The sequence below is a fragment of the Rutidosis leptorrhynchoides genome, chromosome 3, assembly GCF_046630445.1.
Source record: "Rutidosis leptorrhynchoides isolate AG116_Rl617_1_P2 chromosome 3, CSIRO_AGI_Rlap_v1, whole genome shotgun sequence".
NCBI classification, from domain to species: domain Eukaryota; kingdom Viridiplantae; phylum Streptophyta; class Magnoliopsida; order Asterales; family Asteraceae; genus Rutidosis; species Rutidosis leptorrhynchoides.
The window spans coordinates 504,629,704-504,646,136 of NC_092335.1; positions in this window are offsets into that span (position 1 = coordinate 504,629,704).

Here is a 16,433-nt window from a genome sequence, read left to right on the forward strand (position 1 = left end):
GAATGTTTAAGAATTTAATGGCATAAATTATGTGCCACGAAAGTGATATCATCTCTTATGGCAATAAAAATGTGCCACAGTAGCCTAAAGGTACTGCACTGACACAATTAAAAAGTGTCATTGAAAGGATTTAGTGACAGCGTTTGTAGTGACACTTTTTAATTGTGCCAGTGTTTCCAAAACAGCCCTATAGTGGCACTTATTCACGTTTTTGTGGCACTTATTGTGTGCCACTAGATGTCGTTTAGTTTGTAGTGATAAACAATCTATATTAGGTGTTTGAATTAATTGAAATGAATTAAATAAAAAAAATAACAAAGAAACAGACCTGCTGTTCTTAACAAGAAAAAAAAAACAAAAAAAAAAAACTCAAATTTCAAACTTTGAATTTAAGAACGTTTCAGACTAAACTTACAACATGAAAAAGGTTTCATTTCAATCCTATAAACTTTCTGTAGCTTCAATTTAACCTAAAACATTGAACTGAACCCAAATTTTACGATAATCAATTCGGTTGACTTTTTAGAAACTAACTTTGACTCCAAAATTGAAAGTCGATAGATAAAATTGGGTCTACAAACATTCCAGAAAGTTTAAGTGGAAAATTTAGGGCAACACTGTATTAACACAATTTAAAATTTGTTACGAAATTGTTTGAATTGAAATATGAAGTAAAAAACAGGACCGTAGGCCTGTGTTCTTCGATTTTTGATTTAATTCGTTCAATGTGAGCTGAATAAATGGAATGTGAGTTATGTTTGATGTTAGAAAGTCGTATGAATATATTCACTGGAATTGATCAATTATATAGCTAATTGATTTTATTTTACAGTCCCTTCGATAAAAAAATAAAATAAATAAAATAATTTGATAAATTCAACAATTGTACGATTTGAGAGAGATGCTTAACGATTTTGGCTATATCTGGTTTGGATTTTGATTCCTATAATAAAGCTATGGACAAAAAAACAATTTGTACGCAGTCTGATAGATACCAGCAACGAAAATGGGTCCTTTTCCTTATTTTCTTTTATAAAAAATGAAATTAATAATAATCATTATATTACTAATACAAAATGATAATACTGAAATTTATTGTCCGTAATAATATAATAAAAATACAATTTTTAAAATTATCCTAATAATGATAATATTTATCATAAAAATGATATTGTTAATAATATTAATCAATTATATTTTTTATAACAATAATACTAATAATAATCATAATCATAGTAATAATAATAATAATACCTACACTAATAATAAATGATAATTCTATAATTTTAATCTTAAAACTTTTAAATGATATTGATAAGGATATTAATATGATAATATTAATTCTATCATTAATGAATTTAAATAAATTTGATTTCTAATAAAGATAACAATAACAATATTATTATTAGTTACAATAATATTAATTTTGTTAATGAATATAATATTAATAATAATATTATCACTTATATATATCACATTCTATATACATATATATAGTTCATATTAGATATAATCTTATTAATAATACAAATGTTAATGTTACTATTAATAATAATACTAACTATAATAATAATAATATTACCGATAGTAATGAAAGTAATAATAACATTAATATAACAACTATATTTCTAGCTTATGATTAAACTTAACATATAAATATTATATATTATTAAATGTGTAATAAAAATGTAAATTATATAATAACCTATTTGAATATTTATTATTTATATATTATATATATATTACAATGGACATATTAATTATGTATAGAAATCCTATATATATATATATATATATATATATATATATATATATATATATATATATATATATATATATATATATATATATTAAAATACTAATTCCATTTCTTAATATAGTATAATCTACATCAGTTTATTTTTATATATATAATTAATCATACTTTCTTATTTATATATACTTATCTGTTTACAAAAAATAGTTCATGAATCGTCGGGCTGGTCAAAAAGACAAATGCATTCATATAACTGTGCCAAAGTTTTCGAGACTCAACATTACAGACTTTGCTTATCGTGTCGAGATCATATAAGTTTCAAGTTTAAATTTGGTCGGAAATTCCCGGGTCATCACAGACGTCCCGCTAACCCGATAACATCCTTAAATACTCCTCTGATCACGCTTTTTCTGATTATAACTAAGATTTAGATTTATTAAACCCGTGTACTCTGTTTCTATTTCTTCTTCTATAACCCGAATAACCAGGGAACCAATTGTCGTGATCAATATCTACATAAAGTCATAATCATTTTCATTCTTAATCACCCTTTTATCATCTTCATCATTCTGTTCTAACCGCATCCTTATCAATTTATTTTATCAGTATCATTTATCAAAATATCACCACATAATCATCATAACATCTTTATCGCTATCATGTATCATTTCTTCTTTATCACGTATATTGCCTATCACAACATCGTATCCGTTGTTTATATCATAGCATTAACAGCTTATAATATCACGATGTCATCATATATCATCATCTACCTAGTCATCTATATCATCATACTCATCTTCGTCACGATCATTATCATAATATCATACGCCATCATCAACTCACGCTCATCATCATCATACGATCGCCACCACTATCGTTCGTTCACCATCATCTTCATTATCTTATCATAAGCATCATCATTATCGTCACTTGTAATATCATGCATCATATTACCCATCTCATCTTCACTCATAATTATCATCCTACCCCTCACGTCCATTATTACTCTCATCAGTGATTCATCAAGAAAAAGAAAAAAAATACCGCGTATAAATAATGGATGATGTTAAGTTATGGGGCCGGTTACTTTAATATATGATTTATTCAATTTCACGTTGAATAATTTTATTAATATCCATCTAGTAACCCACTAGCAAAAGTGATAGCAAGTGCGGTATTCTCTTATTCTCTTGTTTGGTAAAAGTCAGCAATAATAATAGCAAGCAAACAACCATGTTAGTGGTGGATTATGTAGGCTCGATGGTTTATTGGAGATGTGTTGTCGAATAGTAGCAACAAAGATGTTTCGGTTTAGAGCCTAGCGATTTAGGAGGAAACATAAGTAAATAGCTCGACAATCATTTATCAATCGTAATTTGGGTAGCAGCAATTTACCATGGTTACGGTAACAGAAAAACAGTAGTACTACATGTGGGTTTCGTTGATAGCTTAATGAAGATGGTGATATGGGTTGTGTTGTGATCGGAACAGCAGAAACATAATTGGGTTCCAATGGTTATTGATGATGTGTGCGTGTGATTTGGTTCATTAATAGCAGTAGGTTTGGTCTTGAACGAAACAATAGTATTCGAGCAGTAGCTTTACGTGGGTGTTTGAGGTGGAATGAGAAATAGTTCGTGCAGTTGTGATAGGATAAAAGTAGCAGAGTTTGATGAACATGGTGGTGACGATGGGTTGATATATATTCGCAGTTTAACGAGGGAAAAGAAAATATATATATATATATATATATATATATATATATATATATATATATATATATATATATATATATATATATATATATATATATATAACACATACCCTAGTAGCAGTGAGCATGAAGTTTACAAGTTATTTATGGTGAAGCTACAACGGTGGTGGTTGTCAGAGGATAAGAAGGAGAGAAAGTATAGTGTTGTGGTTTAAAGGTGGTGTGTGGTCTTTGATGGAGAAAGAGGTGAAGTGTTGGTGATCTTGATAATAAAAATTGTAGATTGATAATTTGCAGTTGTAATAGCATTATAAATAAATGATAAACGAATAGTTAACTCAAGTGAAGATGATTTGATCAATAATACTAGTTGATATGGACCGGTAACAAAATTTGGACAAGAACAAAAATATACAAAAGTAAATGACCATGATTGTGATATCTAACAGATTCCAATCACATGTATCTAATGTTTCATGTAAATGTAAATAAGTAAATATTAATAATAATAATAATAATAATAATAAGATAGCAATACAGGTATTAATATTAGAATTTCTAAGAATACTAATAATAATAGTAGTGGAAATAATAATAATAATAATAATAATAATAATAATAATAATAATAATAATAATAATAATAATAATAATAATAATAATAATAATAATATCATAATAATACTAATAATATTAGTAATAAATATAATAATAATGGTAATAAAAATAATAAGTTTAATACTAGTTATTAATAATGATAACTATGATGATTTATAATGATGATAGTTATAATAATTATAAAAGTAATAATAATAAGATAGCAATTTACAGGTATCAAGCTTTTATATCTATATATTATATATTGTATTAATATTAATAATACAGATATTTAATGGAAACAATAATAACAATACCATTATATTTTAACTTGTAATAAGATTTAATATAGTAACCTTACATTTCATTAATTATATATTTCTTATTTTATATATTATCCTATTTGAACATTTATATATTTTATATATACATATAATATTTATCATATATATAAATCATATATATAAGGGTTCATTTTAATAATAGTTTAATTACTTTGTATATTACTTTATATTTCTAACTCAAAAAATTATATTATATTTTATTAATTCAAATTAATATATATATATATATATATATATATATATATATATATATATATATATATAGTCACACAATTGTTCGTGAATCGTCGGGAATAGACAAAGGTTAAATGAATCCATGTAAGCAGTTCTAAAATTTTGAGACTCAATATTACAGACTTTTCTTATCGTGTCGGAAACATACAAAGATTAAGTTTAAATTTTGTCGAAAATTTCCGGGTCGTCACATCCTACACGCACAATCCGAATCCCTGGTGTTCTAGCATTCAATATAGTCAATCTTTAACATATCTAAGTCGTTTTTATCATTAAGATCAAAGGTTTTCTTTTAGGTTTGAGTATAAAACCCAATAACGAGATTTTCCGCACTCGTTATTGAGACTAAGATCGTTTAATCCTGTTTACACGATCCTACAATAACCTTGTCATAACCGGATAACTTACGTCACGACCATTTCAATTTGGTGCTAAATGTCCCAAATGTGTCAATTTATCTACTCGATATAAGTTCCACATCTATGATTTTTTTCTGATACGTTATTGTCTTTCTGTTTTTTTTTTTTTTTTTGAAAAGCAAGGACTTATATTAAATAATCACGAATAGTACATGGTTGACTGGGCAACCTTAACAACACAATACATCACGAAAGAAATAGAGAAAACAAATTACACCGCCCTAAGCTAATTGCAAAGATTGCAACTAACAAAAGAGAGAAACTAAGGTTGTGAGAACCATTGAAGCCAATCCATAATATGACCCTTGCAACGTCGTGAAATCCAATCGTATGAAAGAACTTGAACCTCGCTAAATAAAGATGGGACCGTCTCGAGCTTATTCTTGAACACCTTTACATTTCGATTCTTCCATACAATGTAACAAAACACCCAACAAACTGCTTGCCATTGGTTCCTTTTGTGATCATGTGCTACGTAGCCGAAGGTACCATTAAAAATATCCTCATACCCGAATAAAGCCGAATTATACCCCCACCATTTAAGGACTTTCGCCCATATGTCTTTGGCCATTTGACAAGAAAAAAGTATATGTTCCACCGTCTCAATGTCACCATCACAAATCGGACTTCTCACGCTGTTCAAATCGATGCCCCGTTTATGTAACTAGAACCTTACCGGTACACGACCTAATCTCGCCCGCCAAATAAACACCTCTACTTTTTTTGGAACCAAACCATTTCGCAACGACTCAATTGAATTAACCGCACGTGGTAGGATGACTTTGTCCACTAGAACCGAACAGTCCTTGACCATATATGTACCCTTCGAATTGAGATTCCAGCTCCAACAGTCTTTTTTATCTTCGATCAGCTGCAAGTTCCGAACAGTATCTCGCAATTCAGTTAGTTCACTATTCATTCGTCCCCGAGCAAGCGTATGAAAGACTTAGAGAAAGAAATCCCTAACCCGTCCACATGATTTCCTGCAACACAAATAGAATTCCAAAGGCTAGCGTTTAGTTTTCGAACAAGCCCGTTTCCAAGCACAAGACCTCCATTAGAACCATAAATGCTATGAATTACGGCGACCCACAAAGTGTTAGTTTCGGTTTTAAACCTCCACCACCACTTACAAAGAAGAGCTAAATTTTTACTTTTTAAGGACATGATATTTAAACCTCCTTCTTCGTGAGGAAGAAGGATTTTTTCCCACTTAACCCATGACATTTTAGAGTTAGAACCCGTCCCGCCCCAAAAAAATTTCCGTCTCACACTCTCGAGAGAATTTAGCACACAAGTAGGGGCACGAAAGAGCGAGAAGTAATAGAGAGGTAGGCTAGAGAGAACCGACTTAACTAAAGTTAACCGTCCACCGAATGAAATCATTTTTGCTCTCCAGTCCGCTAACCTCTTGTTAAATTTCTCGATCACCGGGGACCAATCATTCAATTTCTTCATCTTATTACCCACGGGAATACCCAAATACATGAAAGGCAACCGACCTGCAAGACATGAACACCAAGACGCAAGAGCTTCCACGTTATCATTACTAATGCATATCCCAAATAATTGACATTTATTATAATTAACCTTCAACCCCGAAGCCCGTTCAAAACATTCCAACAAGTACATTAAATTTCGCGCATTACGTCTACTCCATTCGCCAAAAAAAATCGTATCATCCGCATATTGCAAATGAGAAATGACGACTTTATCTTTACCCACCTACACCCCTTTATACATCCCTCTCTCAACCGCCTTTTTTGTTAGGATATTAAGTCCCTCCGCTGCAATAATAAAAAGGAAAGGTGATAAGGGATCACCTTGGTGAACGCCCCTTTTAAGATTAAACTCACTTGTCGGAGACCCGTTTATGAGAATGGAGATTGTAGCCGATTTAAGACACGAGGAAATCCACTTACACCATTTGGTACCGAACCCCATACATTTCATCACTTCAAGAAGATAATCCCAATTAAGCGAATCAAAGGCTTTCTCGAAGTCTACCTTAAAAATTAGGCCGTGCTTTTTGTTTCGTTTAAGATCTTCGACCACTTCATTTGCAACTAACGCACCGTCTAGAATATATCTACCCCCAAGAAACACACTCTGTTCCTTCCCTACAAGACTAGGTACCACTTTACAAATTCTCAAAGACAACATCTTCGCGATAATTTTATAATAACTGCAAATAAGACTAATCGGGCGATAATCACTAAAACTCAGCGGGTCCGATTTCTTCGGAATAAGGGAAACAAAAGAGGCATTGCAACCCTTTGAAAACTCGCCAAAAACCCAAAACCAGTTGATAGCACCTACCAAATCATCTTTGATTATGGACCAAAACTTTTTGAAAAAACCAAAGTTGAACCCATCCGGTCCCGGGGCCTTCGAACTACCACAACATTTGACCGATTCTCAAATTTCCCCTTCCGTGAAAGGAGCTTCTAAGAGGTCGTTGTCCGCTGATGTAATCAATTCAGAAAACAGCCCTTCAAGGCTTGGTCCATCCGAATTATGTACCTCGAATATGCTCTTAAAATGGTTGAAAGCAACTTCTTTGATTGTATTAGGATTTTCACACCAAGACCCATTAACATTAATCCCCCGGATGTTGTTTTTATTATATTTCCTCTTTAAGGAATTATGAAAATATTTTGAGTTTTCTTCTCCATCGATCATCCAACGAACACGAGCTTTCTGTTTTAGCATCCCTGTCTTGATTTTTTCCTTTTCCATCCATGTTTTTCTCGAGTTTAGCCATTTAGTCCGCTCTTCATCCTTTAAACTACCTACTTCTGCTTTCATTTCAAGATCCGTTACCACCTTTTTAACCGACTCAATCTCACAATCAAGCTTGCCAAAGTGAACTTTACTCCATTCTTTAAGGTCTCCTTTTAATCTTTTTAACTTGTTACGAAAAACGCAATCCTTCCGGTTACCCCCCATTGGACCAGACCAAGAATCGGCAATAACCTTGTCAATACCCTCAACCACGAACCAATCATCAAAGATTTTAAACGGTTTAGGCCCAAAATCCACTTCACCATCCGACATCATAATAGGACAATGATCCGATACAGTTCTATCTAAAGCCACCACTTTTAGATCGGTCCAAAAGCTAAGAAAGTCGTCCGAAACCAAGAATCTATCTAGTTTACTCATTTTCAACCCATCATCACTAACCCTAGTAAATTTCCTCCCACCCAAAGGAATGTCCACTAAACTATTTCTATCAATAAACTCGTTAAACCTCCTAGCCCGATTATAAAAAAATTCACAATTCAATCTTTCCGACTTATCTATAACCTCATTAAAGTCCCCACAAATTGTAGTGACCCGAACTTTTCCATGTTTATATATATTAATTGAAATTGATATTTACATGATTAAATGTTTCCAACATGTTAAGCAATCAAACTTGTTAAGACTTGATTAATTGAAATATGTTTCATATAGACAATTGACCACCCAAGTTGACCGGTGATTCACGAACGTTAAAACTTGTAAAAACTATACGATGACATATATATGGTTATATATATAGTTAACATGTTTTTATTATAAGTATGTATCTCATTAGGTATTTTAACAATGAGTTATATACATAAAAATGAGACTATTAATTTAAGAAACTCGAAAACGATATATATAACGATTATCGTTATAACAACGTCTTACTAGGTACATATGAATCATATTAAGATATTGATACACTTGGTTAATTATGTTAAATGATAAGTAAATATATTATTAAGTGTATTAACAATGAAATACATATGTAAAAATAAGACTACTAACTTAATGATTTCGAAACGAGACATATATGTAACGATTATCGTTGTAACGACATTTGACTGTATATACATCATACTGAGATATATTATATATCATAATATCATGATAATATAACAATTTAACATCTCATTTGTTATAATAAACAATGGGTTAACAACATTCAACAAGATCATTAACCTAAAGGTTTCAAAACAACATTTACATGTAACGACTAACGATGACTTAACGACTCAGTTAAAATGTATATACATGTAGTGTTTTAATATGTATTCATACACTTTTGAAAGACTTCAAGACACTTATCAAAATACTTCTACTTAACAAAAATGCTTACAATTACATCCTCGTTCAGTTTCATCAACAATTCTACTCGTATGCACCCGTATTCGTACTCGTACAATACACAGCTTTTAGATGTATGTACTATTGGTATATACACTCCAATGATCAGCTCTTAGCAGCCCATTTGAGTCACCTAACACATGTAGGAACCATCATTTGGCAACTAGCATGAAATATCTCATAAAATTACAAAAATATGAGTAATCATTCATGACTTATTTACATGAAAACAAAATTACATATCCTTTATATCTAATCCATACACCAACGACCAAAAACACCTACAAACACTTTCATTCTTCAATTTTCTTCATCTAATTGATCTCTCTCAAGTTCTATCTTCAAGTTCTAAGTGTTCTTCATAAATTCCAAAAGTTCTAGTTTCATAAAATCAAGAATACTTCCAATCTTGTAAGGTGATCATCCAACCTCAAGAAATCTTTGTTTCTTCCAGTAGGTTATCATTCTAATACAAGGTAATAATCATATTCAAACTTTGGTTCAATTTCTATAACTATAACAATCTTATTTCAAGTGATGATCTTACTTGAACTTGTTTTCGTGTCATGATTCTGCTTCAAGAACTTCGAGCCATCCAAGGATCCATTGAAGCTATATCCATTTTTCTCTTTTCCAGTAGGTTTATCCAAGGAACTTAAGGTATTAATTATGTTCATAACATCATTCGATTCATACATATAAAGCTATCTTATTCGAAGGTTTAAACTTGTAATCACTAGAACATAGTTTAGTTAATTCTAAACTTGTTCGCAAACAAAAGTTAATCCTTCTAACTTGACTTTTAAAATCAACTAAACACATGTTCTATATCTATATGATATGCTAACTTAATGATTTAAAACCTGGAAACACGAAAAACACCGTAAAACCGGATTTACGCCGTCGTAGTAACACCGCGGGCTGTTTTGGGTTAGTTAATTAAAAACTATGATAAACTTTGATTTAAAAGTTGTTATTCTGAGAAAATGATTTTTATTATGAACATGAAACTATATCCAAAAATTATGGTTAAACTCAAAGTGGAAGTATGTTTTCTAAAATGGTCATCTAGACGTCGTTCTTTCGACTGAAATGACTACCTTTACAAAAACGACTTGTAACTTATTTTTCCAACTATAAACCTATACTTTTTCTGTTTAGATTCATAAAATAGAGTTCAATATGAAACCATAGCAATTTGATTCACTCAAAACGGATTTAAAATGAAGAAGTTATGGGTAAAACAAGATTGGATAATTTTTCTCATTTTAGCTACGTGAAGAAGTTATTGTGTGCTATATTTCATGCTTTATGTAAAATAAACGGTATTGTAAGTTTGTAAAATATTGAATAAAAGTTTGAACGCGAAATATTATTATAATCAGTTTTTCATATAGAATTGTAGTAGTTGAATTGTATATTAGCTACTAAGTATGAACTTAACGGGTAGGTACTACCCGATTTTAAACTTATAAAACGCTAATATGAAGAAAAAGCTTTTATAAATGAGTTCATATTATGCTACGAAATACTATTAACTACTCTTAATATTCTGTATGATTAACTTGTTCCATTTGACTATTTTGAAGGAAATGGCACCGACTACTCGACACACCGTGAATATGAATGAAGAGGAATTCCGTACTTTTCTAGCTTCAAACATAGCCGCAGTACAGGCTGCGCTACATACCAACAATAACCTTGGATCTAGCAGTACAGGAAATCGTGTAGGATGCACCTACAAAGAATTCACTGCCTGCAAACCTTTGGAATTTGATGGAACCGAAGGACCGATCGGATTGAAACGGTGGACCGAGAAGGTCGAATCGGTGTTTGCCATAAGTAAGTGTACTGAAGAGGACAAAGTAAAGTACGCTACGCATACCTTCACAGGTTCTGCGTTAACATGGTGGAATACCTATCTAGAGCAAGTGGGACAAGATGATGCGTACGCACTACCGTGGTCAGCATTCAAGCACTTGATGAACGAGAAGTACCGTCCCAGAACCGAGGTCAATAAGCTCAAGACAGAACTTAGAGGGTTACGAACCCAAGGATTTGATATTACCACGTACGAAAGACGATTCACAGAATTGTGCCTATTGTGTCCGGGAGCATTCGAAGATGATGAAGAGAAGATCGACGCGTTTGTGAAAGGATTACCGGAAAGAATCCAAGAAGATATAAGTTCACACGAGCCCGCCTCCATACAACAGGCATGTAGAATGGCTCACAAACTAGTGAACCAGATTGAAGAAAGAATTAAAGAACAGACTGCTGAAGAGGCCAATGTGAAGCAAGTCAAAAGAAAGTGGGAGGAAAACGGTGATAAGAATCACCAATACAACAACAACAGCAATTACAACAATAATCGCAACAATTATCCCAACAATCGCAACATCAATCGCAACTACAACAAACGGCCCAACAACAACAACAACAACAACAACAGCAACTACAACAATCATCCCAACAACAATAATAACCGCAACAACAACAACAATCAGAAGCAGCTATGCCAAAGGTGTGAAAAGAATCACTCGGGGTTCTACACCAAATTTTGCAACAAGTGTAAAAGAAATGGTCATAGCGCGGCGAAGTGTGAAGTCTACGGACCAGGGGTTAATAGAACGAAAGGAACAAATGGTGTCGGAACGAGTAATGGCGGAGCAAGTAGTGTCGGAGCAAGTTATGCCAATGTAGTTTGTTATAAATGTGGAAAACCGGGCCACATTATTAGAAATTGCCCGAACCAGGAGAACACGAATGGACAAGGCCGTGGAAGAGTTTTCAATATTAATGCGGCAGAGGCACAGGAAGACCCGGAGCTTGTTACGGGTACGTTTCTTATTGACAATAAATCTGCTTACGTTTTATTTGATTCGGGTGCGGATAGAAGCTATATGAGTAGAGATTTTTGTGCTAAATTAAGTTGTCCATTGACGCCTTTGGATAGTAAATTTTTACTCGAATTAGCAAATGGTAAATTAATTTCAGCAGATAATATATGTCGGAATCGAGAAATTAAACTGGTTAGCGAAACATTTAAGATTGATTTGATACCAGTAGAGTTAGGGAGTTTTGATGTGATAATCGGTATGGACTGGTTGAAAGAAGTGAAAGCGGAGATCGTTTGTTACAAAAATGCAATTCGCATTATACGAGAAAAAGGAAAACCCTTAATGGTGTACGGAGAAAAGGGCAACACGAAGCTACATCTTATTAGTAATTTGAAAGCACAAAAACTAATAAGAAAAGGTTGCTATGCTGTTCTAGCACACGTCGAGAAAGTACAAACTGAAGAAAAGAGCATCAATGATGTTCCCGTCGCAAAAGAATTTCCTGATGTATTTCCGAAAGAATTACCGGGATTACCCCCACATCGATCCGTTGAATTTCAAATAGATCTTGTACCAGGAGCTGCACCAATAGCTCGTGCTCCTTACAGACTCGCACCCAGCGAGATGAAAGAACTACAAAGCCAATTACAAGAACTTTTAGAGCGTGGTTTCATTCGACCAAGCACATCACCGTGGGGAGCTCCTGTTTTGTTTGTCAAGAAGAAAGATGGTACATTCAGGTTGTGTATCGACTACCGAGAGTTGAACAAACTTACCATCAAGAACCGCTACCCACTACCGAGAATCGACGACTTATTTGATCAACTACAAGGCTCGTCTGTTTATTCAAAGATTGACTTACGTTCCGGGTATCATCAAATGCGGGTGAAAGAAGATGATATTCCAAAGACTGCTTTCAGAACACGTTACGGTCATTACGAGTTTATGGTCATGCCGTTTGGTTTAACTAATGCACCAGCTATGTTCATGGACCTTATGAACCGAGTGTGTGGACCATATCTTGACAAGTTTGTCATTGTTTTCATTGATGACATACTTATTTACTCAAAGAATGACCAAGAACACGGTGAACATTTGAGAAAGGTGTTAGAAGTATTGAGGAAGGAAGAATTGTACGCTAAGTTTTCAAAGTGTGCATTTTGGTTGGAAGAAGTTCAATTCCTCGGTCACATAGTGAACAAAGAAGGTATTAAGGTGGATCCGGCAAAGATAGAAACTGTTGAAAAGTGGGAAACCCCGAAAACTCCGAAACACATACGCCAGTTTTTAGGACTAGCTGGTTACTACAGAAGGTTCATCCAAGACTTTTCCAGAATAGCAAAACCCTTGACTGCATTAACGCATAAAGGGAAGAAATTTGAATGGAATGATGAACAAGAGAAAGCGTTTCAGTTATTGAAGAAAAAGCTAACTACGGCACCTATATTGTCATTGCCTGAAGGGAATGATGATTTTGTGATTTATTGTGACGCATCAAAGCAAGGTCTCGGTTGTGTATTAATGCAACGAACAAAGGTGATTGCTTATGCGTCTAGACAATTGAAGATTCACGAACAAAATTATACGACGCATGATTTGGAATAAGGCGCGGTTGTTTTTGCATTAAAGACTTGGAGGCACTACTTATATGGGGTCAAAAGTATTATATATACCGACCACAAAAGTCTTCAACACATATTTAATCAGAAACAACTGAATATGAGGCAGCGTAGGTGGATTGAATTATTGAATGATTACGACTTTGAGATTCGTTACCACCCGGGGAAGGCAAATGTGGTAGCCGATGCCTTGAGCAGGAAGGACAGAGAACCCATTCGAGTAAAATCTATGAATATAATGATTCATAATAACATTACTACTCAAATAAAGGAGGCGCAACAAGGAGTTTTAAAAGAGGGAAATTTAAAGGATGAAATACCCAAAGGATCGGAGAAGCATCTTAATATTCGGGAAGACGGAACCCGGTATAGGGCTGAAAGGATTTGGGTACCAAAATTTGGAGATATGAGAGAAATGGTACTTAGAGAAGCTCATAAAACCAGATACTCAATACATCCTGGAACGGGGAAGATGTACAAGGATCTCAAGAAACATTTTTGGTGGCCGGGTATGAAAGCCGATGTTGCTAAATACGTAGGAGAATGTTTGACGTGTTCTAAGGTCAAAGCTGAGCATCAGAAACCATCAGGTCTACTTCAACAACCCGAAATCCCGGAATGGAAATGAGAAAACATTACCATGGATTTCATCACTAAATTGCCAAGGACTGCAAGTGGTTTTGATACTATTTGGGTAATAGTTGATCGTCTCACCAAATCAGCACACTTCCTGCCAATAAGAGAAGATGACAAGATGGAGAAGTTAGCACGACTGTATTTGAAGGAAGTCGTCTCCAGACATGGAATACCAATCTCTATTATCTCTGATAGGGATGGCAGATTTATTTCAAGATTCTGGCAGACATTACAGCAAGCATTAGGAACTCGTCTAGACATGAGTACTGCCTATCATCCACAAACTGATGGGCAGAGCGAAAGGACGATACAAACGCTTGAAGACATGCTACGAGCATGTGTTATTGATTTCAGAAACAGTTGGGATCGACATCTACCGTTAGCATAATTTTCCTACAACAACAGCTACCATTCAAGCATTGAGATGGCGCCGTTTGAAGCACTTTATAGTAGAAAGTGCAGGTCTCCGATTTGTTGGAGTGAAGTGGGGGATAGACAGATTACGAGTCCGGAGATTATACAAGAAACTACCGAGAAGATCATCCAAATTCAACAACGGTTGAAAACCGCCCAAAGTCGACAAAAGAGCTACGCTGACATTAAAAGAAAAGATATAGAATTTGAAATTGGAGAGATGGTCATGCTTAAAGTTGCACCTTGGAAAGGCGTTGTTCGATTTGGTAAACGAGGGAAATTAAATCCAAGGTATATTGGACCATTCAAGATTATTGATCGTGTCGGACCAGTAGCTTACAGACTTGAGTTACCTCAACAACTCGCGGCTGTACATAACACTTTCCACGTCTCGAATTTGAAGAAATGTTTTGCTAAAGAAGATCTCACTATTCCGTTAGATGAAATCCAAATCAACGAAAAACTTCAATTCATCGAAGAACCCGTCGAAATAATGGATCGTGAGGTTAAAAGACTTAAGCAAAACAAGATACCAATTGTTAAAGTTTGATGGAATGCTCGTAGAGGACCCGAGTTCACCTGGGAGCGTGAAGATCAGATGAAGAAGAAATACCCGCATCTATTTCCAGAAGATTCGTCAACACCTTCAACAGCTTAAAATTTCGGGACGAAATTTATTTAACGGGTAGGTACTGTAGTGACCCGAACTTTTCCATGTTTATATATATTAATTGAAATTGATATTTACATGATTAAATGTTTCCAACATGTTAAGCAATCAAACTTGTTAAGACTTGATTAATTGAAATATGTTTCATATAGACAATTGACCACCCAAGTTGACCGGTGATTCACGAACGTTAAAACTTGTAAAAACTATACGATGACATATATATGGTTATATATATAGTTAACATGTTTTTATTATAAGTATGTATCTCATTAGGTATTTTAACAATGAGTTATATACATAAAAATGAGACTATTAATTTAAGAAACTCGAAAACGATATATATAACGATTATCGTTATAACAACGTCTTACTAGGTACATATGAATCATATTAAGATATTGATACACTTGGTTAATTATGTTAAATGATAAGTAAATATATTATTAAGTGTATTAACAATGAAATACATATGTAAAAATAAGACTACTAACTTAATGATTTCGAAACGAGACATATATGTAACGATTATCGTTGTAACGACATTTGACTGTATATACATCATACTGAGATATATTATATATCATAATATCATGATAATATAACAATTTAACATCTCATTTGTTATAATAAACAATGGGTTAACAACATTCAACAAGATCATTAACCTAAAGGTTTCAAAACAACATTTACATGTAACGACTAACGATGACTTAACGACTCAGTTAAAATGTATATACATGTAGTGTTTTAATATGTATTCATACACTTTTGAAAGACTTCAAGACACTTATCAAAATACTTCTACTTAACAAAAATGCTTACAATTACATCCTCGTTCAGTTTCATCAACAATTCTACTCGTATGCACCCGTATTCGTACTCGTACAATACACAGCTTTTAGATGTATGTACTATTGGTATATACACTCCAATGATCAGCTCTTAGCAGCCCATGTGAGTCACCTAACACATGTAGGAACCATCATTTGGCAACTAGCATGAAATATCTCATAAAATTACAAAAATATGAGTAATCATTCACGAC